The 13,527-nt window shown below is 38.6% G+C and overlaps 1 pseudogene; it reads right to left on the bottom strand.

Moving 5' to 3' along the window:
• Positions 1 to 1,946: 1,946 nt before the first annotated feature.
• On the bottom strand, positions 1,947 to 11,124 carry LOC147908988 (uncharacterized; annotated as a pseudogene).
• Positions 11,125 to 13,527: the final 2,403 nt, after the last annotated feature.

The raw sequence follows: 13,527 nt of genomic DNA, 5'->3' as shown, positions 1-13,527 counted from the left end.
ACCGTCAGTGTTTTCATGCTGAACTATACTACGGTCGTACGTCTCGATTCTTCATCCGTACGCATTATGATGACCGAAACGACGCTACGCCGTATGTTTGACTTTAACGGGTGTATCGATGTAACGTTCGAACGATTAGCTCGACTCGTCGATACGGTAGATACCAAGTATACGCGATTTTCCAACATCGCATCTGAGAACATTATATGTGATAGCGACATCTTCAATGGACATGCGAACTATTAGCTTTAATTTTTAATAAGTACGAAAACCGATGTAATAAGATGTAAATAAAACATTTTTTTGTTCGCCTTATTTCATGTGTATTGTCTTTTACTTCCCATCCTTTGCCTCGACGCGCCAGGTAAAACCATAAAATTGAAAAAACTGTATCATACAAAGAAACTCGTACTCTATTAATTCTTCCATCCTTTCTTCACTCGTAGCACGCGCGCTCTATCTTTCTCTAACACGCAGGCCTTTATTATAAGCGATTCTCCAACATCGCATCTGAGAACATTATATGTGATAGCGACATCTTCAATGGACATCAGCTCATCGATTGCGAACTATTAGCTTTAGTTTTAATAAGTACGAAAACCGATGTAATAAGATGTAAATAAAACATTTTTGTTCGCCTTATTTCATGTGTATTGTCTTTTACTTCCCATCCTTTGCCTCGACGCGCCAGGAAAAACCATAAAAATTGAAAAAACTGTATCATACAAAAGAAAATTCTTCCATCCTTTCTTCACTCGTAGCACGCGCGCTCTATCTTTCTCTAACATGCAAGCCTTTATTATCGATACATTTTTAAAGAAAAGAAAAATATGTCATGGTCAAATTCAAACCTTTATTATCAATGCATTTTTAAAGAAAAACATGGTCTAATTTTGATAACAAAAAAAGGAGTCCTATTGTGTAGGAGCCTTATTGTGTAGGAGATTAGACCTTTCCCCCTCTTTCCCCCGCGTTAGGTATTCCCCGCGCCTACAAGTACTTCCCCGCACCCCGCATTCCCCTCTAGCCCCATGGCTTAGAACCCGCCTAGTATATCTACTTATGTACCTATCCATTGTAATACAAAAGAAGGAATAACAAGTATAAATAAATAAACGCGCGCAATTCGGAGATTAAAATTGATTTTTTCATTTTATACCATTTACTTGGTCGCGTGATATTTATATCATATTAGGTGTTGGAATTAATTCGTAGCGTTTTTTAATGAAAGAATGTTATTTATTTCACATGAGCATTAAAAAATACATTAATGAAAGTACTTCCCATCACTTGTAAAACGCTACGAATTAATTCCAACACCTAATATTACACTGATGATAATGTCACCGCTCAAACATGTTGTGACATGTCGTACTATGTCTCGAAAGTTCAATCGAGTGAAAAATCTGGTCACGTGACATGTACACTATTTGACAACGTCACATTTATATCAAATCGTATTGATGATATCATCATCAGAATATGTCGCGACATATCAAATGGTTTTGGATGCGAAAAGAAAAAAAAGGGAGATAGGAGAAGACGACAACGCATCGAGAAAAAAATGGTATATGAGGTAGCGCGCACGGTGGCGGCGGCCCGAAACACATTTTGGGGTAGATGCGGGGTTCGTGGCGGCGGCGACGGCGGCGGCGACGGTCCCCAATGATACGTCACAACATGGCGGCATGTATCATCATATCGGTAAACACCGATAGCGCCGGGACTTCTCGGGTCTCGCATCTACGAGTACCCTCATCTTCATCCCTGCACATCTTCTTCCCTGCGCCTTTTTTCCTGCGCCTATGAGAACCCCCGGCGCCCCGCACCTCCCTCAGAGGACTTGAGTTAGAATCCCCCTAGTATTCCTACTGATGTTTCCTAGTGGATAGTTTTTTTTTAGTTTTTCTTTCTGCAACACAAATTTTCTTTCTCTTTTTCCCTGTAGTACTTCTCCATGATTTTCTTTTGACCCCCCGACGTCGTTTACGATGCACGATACGTCTATCTCCAATTACCAAGTGGAAAGCGCCGCGGATTTCGCGGATATTTTATATTCAGACCCCCTTATCAGGGAACTTATTTTTTCTTTGGCTTTTCTCTTCAGATTACCTCTCGATTCCGCGAGCCGACTTTTGACCGCTTCCTTTAATGCTTATTATTTTTCGCACGCTGTTGCTCGTTTTGTCACATAGCGGTTCTATCCAGATATTTTCCAGATATTTGCTTAGTACATTGATAATCTCTAATAAAAATAAAAGCTTTTCGTACTAACAAAAAGCGAAGAACGAGTACCTATATATTACATCAATAATCACTAATAGGAATAGTCGTCATTATAACTTTTTATTTCGGAGTTCAATTAAATCTGCCTCCCACACATCGTCAATGTTTGTTACGCTGTAATGCAATCGCGAAAATTTTTTGTGCAATGGTCGATGCAACGTGTACGCATTTTGCGATTTGAGCCAGCGTACGACTTCTCCCCGTGAGAAATTCGGTTTAACGGCGCGAGTTAGATTATCCATCATATAACCCGCATAATGCGACGGATCGTAGTATAATTTTTCAAATGTCATCGTTATCTCAGTTTTTTTCCAATCGATTTTTTCCTGTTTGCAAAGTACTTTTCCAGTTTTTCGTGTACGAGAAAGAATCAACGAGCTTTCCTCGTCTATTTCTTGTTCTTAATTTTTACATTTTTCTCCTTCCTCATATTCTCGATACAATCGATGCGAAATTCGCGCTTTCGATATAAAAGGCATAGAACTCGCGTGAGGTCGAAGTTTTATGCTGTGTACGCACAGTAACATCGTGCGTGGACAATAATCTTTTATTTCTCTATATCTTCTATCAATGCAGTAGACATGTTCAACACACGGAGTAATCGTGCAAACTGATTTCTACCCACTGCTTTCACAGTTTTTCTCTCGCGCATTACATCGTTTATTAAGTCAGTGATATTCGAATCTTTCATGACGTTACCATATATAGTCACGATTCCATGCTCGTCCTAATTCTATCAGGCACAGCTTTTCGAAACAAATGTTTCATCAGTAAGTGTGCATGCTTACAATATGATTTCGCTTTCCAGTATTTCCTCGATTTCATCGTATGATTATGTTCGCTCGAAATTTCGAAATTTTTCGTAATAATATCTACGTTACTAATGAAATATGATGGCAGGTATATCGGATGTTTGTGTGAACTCGTGAAAAACGCCATCGTTTGTCGTCTCATTATTAGCGGAGGTATCTCGTGTAGCGTTGTCTTCTGCATTTTCGTTTTTGTCACGTACGTTTTTCTGTCTTCGTGTTTCTTGGATAAATTGTAGGGGTATCGTCATAATGTCTCTCTGTATATTTTTCACTTCTCACTTCGTCACGCGGTCAGTAGGAATACTCATCTCTGCATCGAGTCGTATTAGATGAGTTGCCGGGGTTTGCGTTGCATTATTAGTAGTTCGAGGTGTTATTCGAATTTTGCGGTACTGTTATCTTTCTTTTCTGTTATATTTCTTTTGACTCTCCGTCAACGAATGATATTGGATTCTGACGTTGATGATGCATTCTCTCCAGATTTTTCGTCGAAATTAAAACCATTTTTTTAGCTCTCTCCACAATGTTTTATCTCTACTATTTCGTTCTTTTGATAATTAGTGATAATAAGATCGGTAATATAAGTCCGACAATATAAAGTAAAAATTCGCCTCGCTGCACCAATAGCTTTCTTTTATCTTCCCAATTATCACGTTTTGCAACGACGCGTCACTTTTTTGTATTTAGTTAACCGATTTTTTTTTCATACCGTTTGAGTGAGACGTTATCTTTGAGTGTATTAATAACACATTCACAGATACAACGAATTAGTTTTTCGTCAGCGTTGCGCAAGAAGGTTGTGCGATGATTTTGTTTAAATAATAGAGCGCCGCGAGAATACAGGCATTTCTCTTACCGATCGAATGTGTGGCGATTTTCGTCGCTCTGTGCGATTTCTTGTCACCCATCTTTATCGAGAGAAAAATCTACGACTGAAAAATCTACACGTGCGATTACTCGTACTCAACTTTTATACGAATCCGTTGGAAAATGATCTATGCGGCACATAGACGTAATGAATCGTATCCTTGGTAAAAATACACGTTCGAAATCGATACTTGTCCGGGATTGATTATTTCAAATCGAGCAAATACTCATGAGGCCTCGATGTAGCGTCGTAGTATGTCTCTTCTAGGAATTTCGGATCGTCGGGATAGACTTAACGCGCTAAATGACGAATTTGAGCGCGATCGCGTGGATTTTTGAAAACGACAATGTAATTCACGTTAAATGATATATCACGCTGGCCACGCCCCTGATGGAATAGATTCTGCGAGATAAGAATAATACTGAGATTTTTGTGATGACTGCCTTTGATAAAAAAATCCACGATCGCATCGCACGATAACGATTCTTTCATAAGATTGTCGATTATCACTAATTTAGGAGAAAATGGATCGTTCGAATAATCTTCCGGACGAAATAATCCCTCGCGAAATTCAATTACATTCTTCTTCGTCGTTTTAGTATTGCTACATCCCCAACGCTGTTCTTTGAATTCTTTTACTCGTATGTGTCGTATTGTAATTGATAATAGACTTCTTGCCATTTCGCGTAATAAAACAAAATTCTCTCGAAACATGTCGATTATGAAAGATAAATGCCGAAGAAAAGCCTCCACAAAGATCGTCTTCTCGCAACCGGTCGACCCGCATACGATCGACGTCCAAGGATGTTTTCAACGCACGTCCATTTGAACGAAATGAACGATCGATCTTCGTGTGCGACTTCAAAAGCAAAAAGAAAAAAATGTCACTTGATTTCTAGAATATGCGAAAGAAAATAATTTTAGGAGGGCAGATAAGCTGATCAATGCGACGCCAGGGCTCCCTCCACGGCGGACAAGCGCTCGCGTACCCCCGTGTGAGCTTGTCAGCGAAGAACACTGCGGCTAGCGAAAAGCTGATTTCGTTGCGGTGCGACGCGCATAAGTTTATTTTCGCGCGTCAAAGAGGCTTATGATTAGCGTATATTTCTATCGTTAAGCGCGTGGCATCGCCGCATAAGCTTACTGATGCTATATTGCGATGCTGCAGCGAGGGAAAAGCTTTCGTAGAAACAGGAAAGGTTAGTTAAAATTATATAATAAATCATCTCTTCTTGTTTTCTTTAAATAGAAAATATTTTTTATTCGATATTTTTTTTAAAAAAAAGGAAGAGAGAAAAGGAAACATATATATTGTAATTTTAATTTTTTTATAGTTGATTATATTTTTGCTAACTCTCTTATACAAAAAATTCAATTATTCAGAAACAATATTTACATTTTTATATTATAATTAAATATTTACATTAAATACTTAAATACTATGCAAATAGGCGGAAAACTCGCGAACTTAAAATATAAGTGAGAGAAAGAAAAAGAAGTCATTATTCTTTCCTGAAACCGGAACCATACGGAAGGGAATAGCGATTAATAAATTTACGTTTTACTAATACCGGCGCACGTCTTTGTTTCGTTTCGTGTTACGATTTCGTAAAATGCGGTGCATCGAATTGCGCTAAAACACAAATTTATCACTGCCCCTCCCGTTTCTTCTTCTTTTTCTTCATCGCCTCTCTCATTATCCATTATTAATTTCCTAATACTATTAAAATTTATAATTCGAGAGTTCTTATAATTTAATGTTATTCCTTTAACTTTACAAATCTCGTGTCGGCGACCTTCCGGTATACGAACGCGTAGAATTTCGGGCCCCTGGACACGAATAACTCGATAAAACTGCCCCGTAGCTCTCGAGTTCATCCATCATATCGCCCAGAAAATTCCCCGTACGCAGCTCGTACGGTTCGCCTCTGTTTACGTAAATACACAAGTCTGTATCACAATATAAAACGCGATTACATAATTTCTCTAGATATTCGTATAATATCAGTCACGCTTGTGACGTCGTTCATGCCGCGATTACAGGGTTGGTTTGCGGAAAAGGCGCGACCGTCTCTTCACGTAGTCGCCATGAAACATATATTATGTCGTCGATGATAGATAATATATTGGTTATTTCATGAAGCACGAAATAACCAATATAGAATTCGTGAACAACGTTGTTCGTATTTTTGTATGATTTTTATATTAGGCAAATTGGTTCGTTGGTAGAATTTACTCCAGAAAGAATTTAAGCAGAGCTTCGCGACCGAACGTAAACTAGGATTTCGGACGATATTATTTCTATCGAGAACAATACTCTCAGTTTCTTCGTATTCCCGAAGATACTGTTCCTTATTCTCGTCATCCAGACATTCGCTCGGCTGTCCTGTTTTAATTTAAAAAAACTATTAATATATTCAGTAAATAAACCACCTTGCCTCATACAAGGATCGAACCGTATGACTCTAAATTGCCATATTTCGTTCACATTCATCACGAGATAATCTTTCTTGAGAGCTTTGCGCAATTCGCAGGATACTCATGCACCTACGAATTCACGATCGGCGGGAAGAGCGTGAGTGCACTCGGCCTGTGGGAACGTTTTCGCAGCAACTACGACACACAGCCCGAACAACAATTTACCTTGTACGCAGTATGGGAGTACAGGGTGAAAAAGATCACGTAGTGGAAGTACTGTGCACCGAATGATACTCTCAACAGAATCAAAATTAAATTTCGGAGTTACGCTAATTAACTTCGAACATTGTTCTCCGATATAAATCATAGGTCGGCGTAACGAAAAAGTACCCGTTTTCACGTACGGATACAGAGAACACACGTCCACATAACGTATTTTCTCCGTAACTTCGTATTGGGTTACAGAAATATTTTCCGTACGGCCACTAAAGAACCTGACGAAGGTCGAGAGGAGCATCGAATGGTTTTTGAGAAAATTGTGCATCTCGCAATTCTCGCGCTTTTCTCGTGCAAATTCACACTCCCATTTGTTCATCCTATATTCACGTTGTTGAAAATGCCATGTAAAAAACCATTGTGAGAGTTCGTTCATATCGAGCGTCGAATGTATCTTTATATGACGTCCTGGACGTAAGTTTCCTTTCACGATTGATTTGATAAATTGAGTTGCAACAATCGTGCCAAAAATAACCATGAAATTGTAACGTAATGTCTCGTTCTCTGATTTGACTTCGTAATATCCGTCGACGGGCGTACCAATAATTCGATACTCGCGGCTTCGCCCTGCATGGATTATAGGATGTCCAATGGAGCTCACGCTCCATTCGTACTAATCACTGTGCTTTGTGCGAGTGATTGTCTTTATATCTATATCCGCCCGGTGGAATGATTCCTATTTCTTCCTCGCGTAAAGAGTTTTTGCGAAAAATTTTCATACACGTGGAAGCGATAATCGTGCATTCTACGAACGGACACACATCTCCGCGTTCTAAAAAGATTTTTCTGAACGCCATGCATGCACGTCTAAGGATATCTACGTCATTCCAACATTATTTTACTATTTCTTGTTTGAAATAAAAAACGAAATTCGATTGCGACATTTCCTCCAAACCATAAAACGCTGTTCCTCGGATTTCATTTGTTCGGGCGAATACCGAGCCTCAGATATTGGTCCAATATAATTTTGATTTTGTAGCGTATTAAATGAGGAAAAAAACCTTTACCCAAAGTATTCCGTAGCCTGAAAACCTTGGGTAAATCGAATAAATGCACAGGTATATAATTCGAATTATCACTAAATTTTGTACGACCAATCATCATAACGATAATTTTCGTCCCGTTCAAAATCACCCGAGATTCTTCCATTATTTCTGATTTTTCAACGGGGTACTTTAAAATAAACTAAGCGTCAAATGCTTTAACATTTATGCGCGATACAGATAATTTTTTTTAAATATTAAGATGTTTGCGTTGCGAAATCGACAAACTCTTTTACAGGATTTCTACTAAATATGAATTCGCGCACTCTACACCAACGACATCGCAATGACATGTCTCTATTCCCGCTTACGCTTCGCAAATTTGTTGCGCAACACAGAAAGTTTGAATTCTTACGTTCTCCATTCTTTCGAGTGTCTCATCTTGTCGCATTTCGAAATCATAAAACATCAATGCAATCTCTTTTAATATATTCAATTGTATCTTCGATGTCATTCATATTTGTTTGCGGATTTTCTTCTCGAGAATCTTGCTATAGTACTTGTACCCTCTCCAGGATTTTCTACTGAAGCTTTACGACAAAGAGGCCGCATGTAACACAAATGATTCGAAGACTGAACGAATGACAAGTTTTGCAATAAACTGCGTCGCAATAGTGTTACGATTTTGAATTAACCAATTGCCCGTAATCGATGCAAATTTTAATAAATTCGCAAACGCTTGCGAGGGATTGATTATATGATCCCTGCGTTCGAAACACGGACGCCCGAAAAAGACGCGAATGCACGAAACTTAATCAACTCAATGTCGGGGCATTCGCAAGATGGGGTGGCGTAGCAGCATGGACATTTTTTTGTACATCGATGACTTCTGTTGTTACGAAAGCCCACGCTACGCAATATCTTCTACGAGAACCGGCGGCGACTTTTAAATTTAATGTAGGATTATAATGTCACGAACCCTCATAATATATTATATTTAAACTACACGAGGGTTCGTGATCTAGGGAGGAAAGTAACGCGCAGCCGTCATACATCGGATTCTCATCTCGACCGAAAGTACTGAAATTATATATCATAATTGCAATATTTTCGGAAGCGAGAATCCGAAATGGAATTGCTTGATTCCACGAATTCCACAACCTTTCGCGGTAATTGTGATACCAGCGGATTTCGTTAATTCTTCGATCAGCTTACGTTGTAAGAAGAACGCTGGTATCTCACGATTCCTATCTCTCTTACAGTTCCCCCGTATGCAGTTGCCTACGCTCTTGATATACGCATGCCACTACGAGCGAATGGGGAAAACAAACTGTCTATTGTCCTGCGGGCAAGTATACATTGGAGAAACCGGGAGAATGATCAACCTGCGGATAAAAGAACACCAATGTGATGTCAGGCTAAAACACGTCACGCAATCAGCATTATCAAAACACAACATCGAATGCTGCAGGGATAATAACATCATCCCAAAGTTCCTACAACTCAAGGACCATCTAGGAACTCACAAATGCAAAAACATCTTTCATAAGACAGCATCATCCTCATCAAAGAACGCACCCACTTCACTAAATTACAAATAGTACAGATTTCCCATAAAATCTTTAAACTCCATCTGTTCGTATCCACCACGTTGTGACAAATCCTAGATCGTATTACATACAAATAAGCCATGAAGACCTCACAATCCTCTGAAAGACAGAAACAGAAAAATATAAATCTTGTTTCTCACAAAAATCTACAACCTTCTCTACTTAACATCAAGACCCCATCCAACAAAGACTTGTCTCAAGATATTATATCTGCGCTTACCAAAAGCCCTAACTTCACAGTGGCACCTAAAAAGATTCCAAAGAAAGAGATCAGCCAACCATCTACAGTCAACCATCTACCGACTCCCATCAGAACAAGCAGATAATATCCGCAGATAGATAATCAATATTCTTTCCAAAGCCAAATTCCCTCCACCAAACATTATTAGACAAGAGCGATGGGCCCTCCAAGACTTGAACAGAGACACAGACATCATCGTGCTTCCAGTCGATAAAGGCAACACGACAGTAGCCATAAACACATCAGACTATAAGAAAAAGAAAAATCTTTTCTTGAACAAAGCATATAAAAAGCTTGACAAAGATCCAACTAATACAATTGCACAGAACACCAAGATTCTGATGGAAAGAGCAACATTCTCAATAAAACTAAATCAACATTGAAACCTACAAATCCTTTCCCACCAAGACTAGACAAACTAAACCGGTCCTTCTCAGATCGATTGTCAGCGTCATACACTCCCCGACATACAACTTATCCCGCTTTCTATTACAAATACTACAACTCCTCACTGGAAAATCCAAATCTCACATAACTAATTCAATGGACTTCATAAAACATCCAAAAAATTCGACTACGTTCCACAGACCTGTTTGTAAATTTAAACGTAGAATCCCTTTTTACATAAATCCCAATAAAAGACACATTAAACATAATAAAGGCCTCACATGAATTCCCCTCCGACCTCATCCCGCTAATAGAGCACTGCTTAACAACCACTTACTTCTCCTATAACAATCAATTTTATGAACAAACTTCAGGAGCGGCAATGGGCTCTTCTATTTTTCTTGTAATCGCCAACATCTTCATGGAGCATTTTGAGAAAGAGACTCTCAGGAAAACACTCAAAAAACCAAAAAACCAACACTCAAAAAACCGGTTTGGTTCCGTTATGTAGATGACACATTCGTGATATGGAGGCAGAGCCGAACTCCGTAAATTCCTTATTTTCCTCAATAATCAACATTCAAATATCCACTATAGATATATAAGAAAACGAAAAACTCTCCTTCCTAAATGTTCTTGTCTCTAAGAAAGCTGATGGTACCTTAGGCCATCAAGTGTATAGAAAACACACACAGATAGATACCTACATGCTGAGTCGCACCACCACCCAGCACAAAAACAGTCTGCAATCATTTCACTTGTATATGGAACTTTCACGATTTCTGACAAAGAGCTACAGACAGAACCATTTAAAACTAGTTTTACAGAAAAACGGACACGACAAAAAAAACATAATCAAAACAATCAATAAATATGTAAACGAGACAATGGTCTCTGACACAACCAGAAAGGATCCTATCCATTCTCCTATATGTCTAAGGAACAACAGATCGGATTATTTAGCAGAATTAAACAAACACAATATCCAAACTATCTTTAAACCAAAAAGATAAGACAAATCTTAAGAAATCTTAAAGATCTCCAGATCCGTAGAATCAGTTCCGTAGAAGTATACACACCTTATTCCTGCAGGCAAGTATACATTGGAGAAACCGAGAGAATGGTCATCTTACGGATAAAAAAACACCAACGTGATGTCAGGCTAAAACACCTTACGCAATCAGCATTATCAGAACATCGAAACAGAACATCAAATATTGTTTGATAAAACGACCACAATAGCCAACACTACATCATACTTTCTAAGAAAGTATAGAGAAGCCATAGAGATACAAAAACACTCTAACAATCTAAATAGAGATAATGGCTACAACATAAATAAAATATAGAAAACCATTTTCCCAGTTATTGAAGACTGACTAAATTCTCCCACTTCCTCCCCCCCTCACCCACATCCACAATTCTCTTCTTTCCCCCTACCACTCCAACAAGTAGCGTATTGGGAGTACAAATTAGTTTGGTCCGTTTTTTGTGTTCAAAAATTTATTTCAAAACAAAATGAATGAACAGATTAATTAAAGTATTGGCTACTACTTTTTCCCATCTCTCAGGCAATTTTTGAATTCCATCTCGAAAAAATGACTCGTCTTTGGAGGCGATCCAATTTTGGAGCCAATTTTTGATTTCTGTAAAAGAAGTCAACCGGTGACGTGCTGCATCCTTCGGAACAATCAATAATCAGAAGGAGCAATGTCCGGAGGATACGGCGGGTGCGGTAAAACATCCCATTTGAGCGTTTCCAAATATTTTTTTGCGACATGAGGCCAAGCGTTGTCATGAAGAAAAATAACTTATCATGTCTTTGCTCGTATTCCGACCGTTTTTCTCGCAATGCACTGCTCAAACGAATCAATTATAGCCGATACCGATCGCCCGTAATGGAATCGCCAGATTTCAGCAGCTCATAGTAAACAACACCCTTTTGGTCCCACCAGATACAGAGCATGATTTGAACCATGAATGTTCGAATTTGGTATTGATGTTGAGGTCGATGGCAACGATTGACCGGGCTTAGCGTAGTATTTTTTCTTCTTGGGATTGTCATAGAATATCCATTTCTCATCTTCAGTCACAATCCGATACAAAAAACCTTTTTTTTGTTGTCTTTGAATCAGCTGTTCGCAAGTGAAAAATCGCCTTTCAACGTCTCTCGGTTTCAATTCATAAGGCACCCAATTTCCTTTGTTTTTTGAATTATTCCCATGGCTCTCAATCGTGCAGAAACGGCTTGTTGAGTTACTCCCAATGATTCTGCTCCTCTTGACTCTGATCTTCTTCGACTAATGCCTCTAATTCTTTGTCTTCGAACTTTTTGGCTGTCCAGAGCGAGGCTTGTCTTCAACGCTGAAATCTCCATCCTTGAAACGTCGAAACCATTCCCTACATAATTTATCAGCATTTGGAGCAATGTCACCATAAACTTCGACAAGCATTCGATGGGCTTCAGCTGCACTTTTCTTCCAATTAAAACAGAAAATTAGAACCTCCCGCAAATGCTGCTTGGTTAACACAAAATTCGATATTTCAAACACAGTAAAAATCAAGGTTTTTGTATGAAACTCAAAGCGATATAAACTGAATATTATTAGCAGATGTCTAACCTCTCTGAAAACGCCAAAATCAGCTGTCATTATGAACCATTCACAACAACCGAAGTCATCTTTTGGAAAACGGACCGAACTAATTTATACTCCCAATAAAAAGAACGGCACGGAGGAACAGCTCAGTATCAGGTTGCTCCTCGTCCTGATGAAGTGGACTGTAAGGCTCACGAAACGTTGACATTCCAAGAATGGATCTGGACACGGTAGAATCCCGCGAAACGCATAATTTTTATATAGAAAGCATCTATCGAAGCTTCAAGAATATTAAACAAATCTTATTAATCTGATAACATTGCTATATATATTAAGTCAAAAACTTATACTATTAGTCGTAACATTACAGCATGGCAAGATAATTCACTTACAACTGTTTACATGATCGTGCGTAGAATGATAATGTTTTTCTTTTTTGTAAATTTTAATATCCCAGCGACATAGGCAGAACAGAGGAGTACGAAATATTTGAAAAATATCTGCTTAAATATTTCGAGCAACAAACAAATTTAAAGTAAAAAGTAAAAATATTATTACCTTCATTTTTAAGAGGTACGTAATATCTGTTTTCTTCTTCCTCTATTGTCTCCTGAGTTACTTCTTCCTCGTCACGTATTTCCTCTTCCTTTCCATCATCGCTATTGTCATCAACATTTATGTTATCTTGCTCCTCATTATCAGCAATATTATCATCGGCATCATTATCATCGACATTGTCATCGTCAATGTTTTCCTCCTCCTCCTCCTCCTCCTCCTCCTCCTCTTCCTCCTCCTCCTCCTCCTCCTCCTCCTCCTCCTCCTCCTCCTCCTCCTCCTCCTCCTCTCCAGATTTTCCACATTTTGACTCCACATTTTCCTCCATTAGTTCCATTAGTTCCTCCCGCTCTTGTTCGATTTCCTACGCTAAATAGTAATTTTTGTTATTATTATTATTTTTGAACTCTGTATAGTTAACTCTATATTCGACTAATTTATTTTTTTTAAAGAACTTACACGTTATGGAAATGGTGAAACCTGGAGAGACCAGT

This window comes from Acromyrmex echinatior, chromosome 7 (genome assembly GCF_024713525.1).
Source record: "Acromyrmex echinatior isolate Ae372 chromosome 7, ASM2471352v2, whole genome shotgun sequence".
In the NCBI taxonomy this organism is placed as follows: domain Eukaryota; kingdom Metazoa; phylum Arthropoda; class Insecta; order Hymenoptera; family Formicidae; genus Acromyrmex; species Acromyrmex echinatior.
Note: the sequence above shows the minus strand (reverse complement) of the source record. Positions and strands in the feature narration are given on the sequence as shown.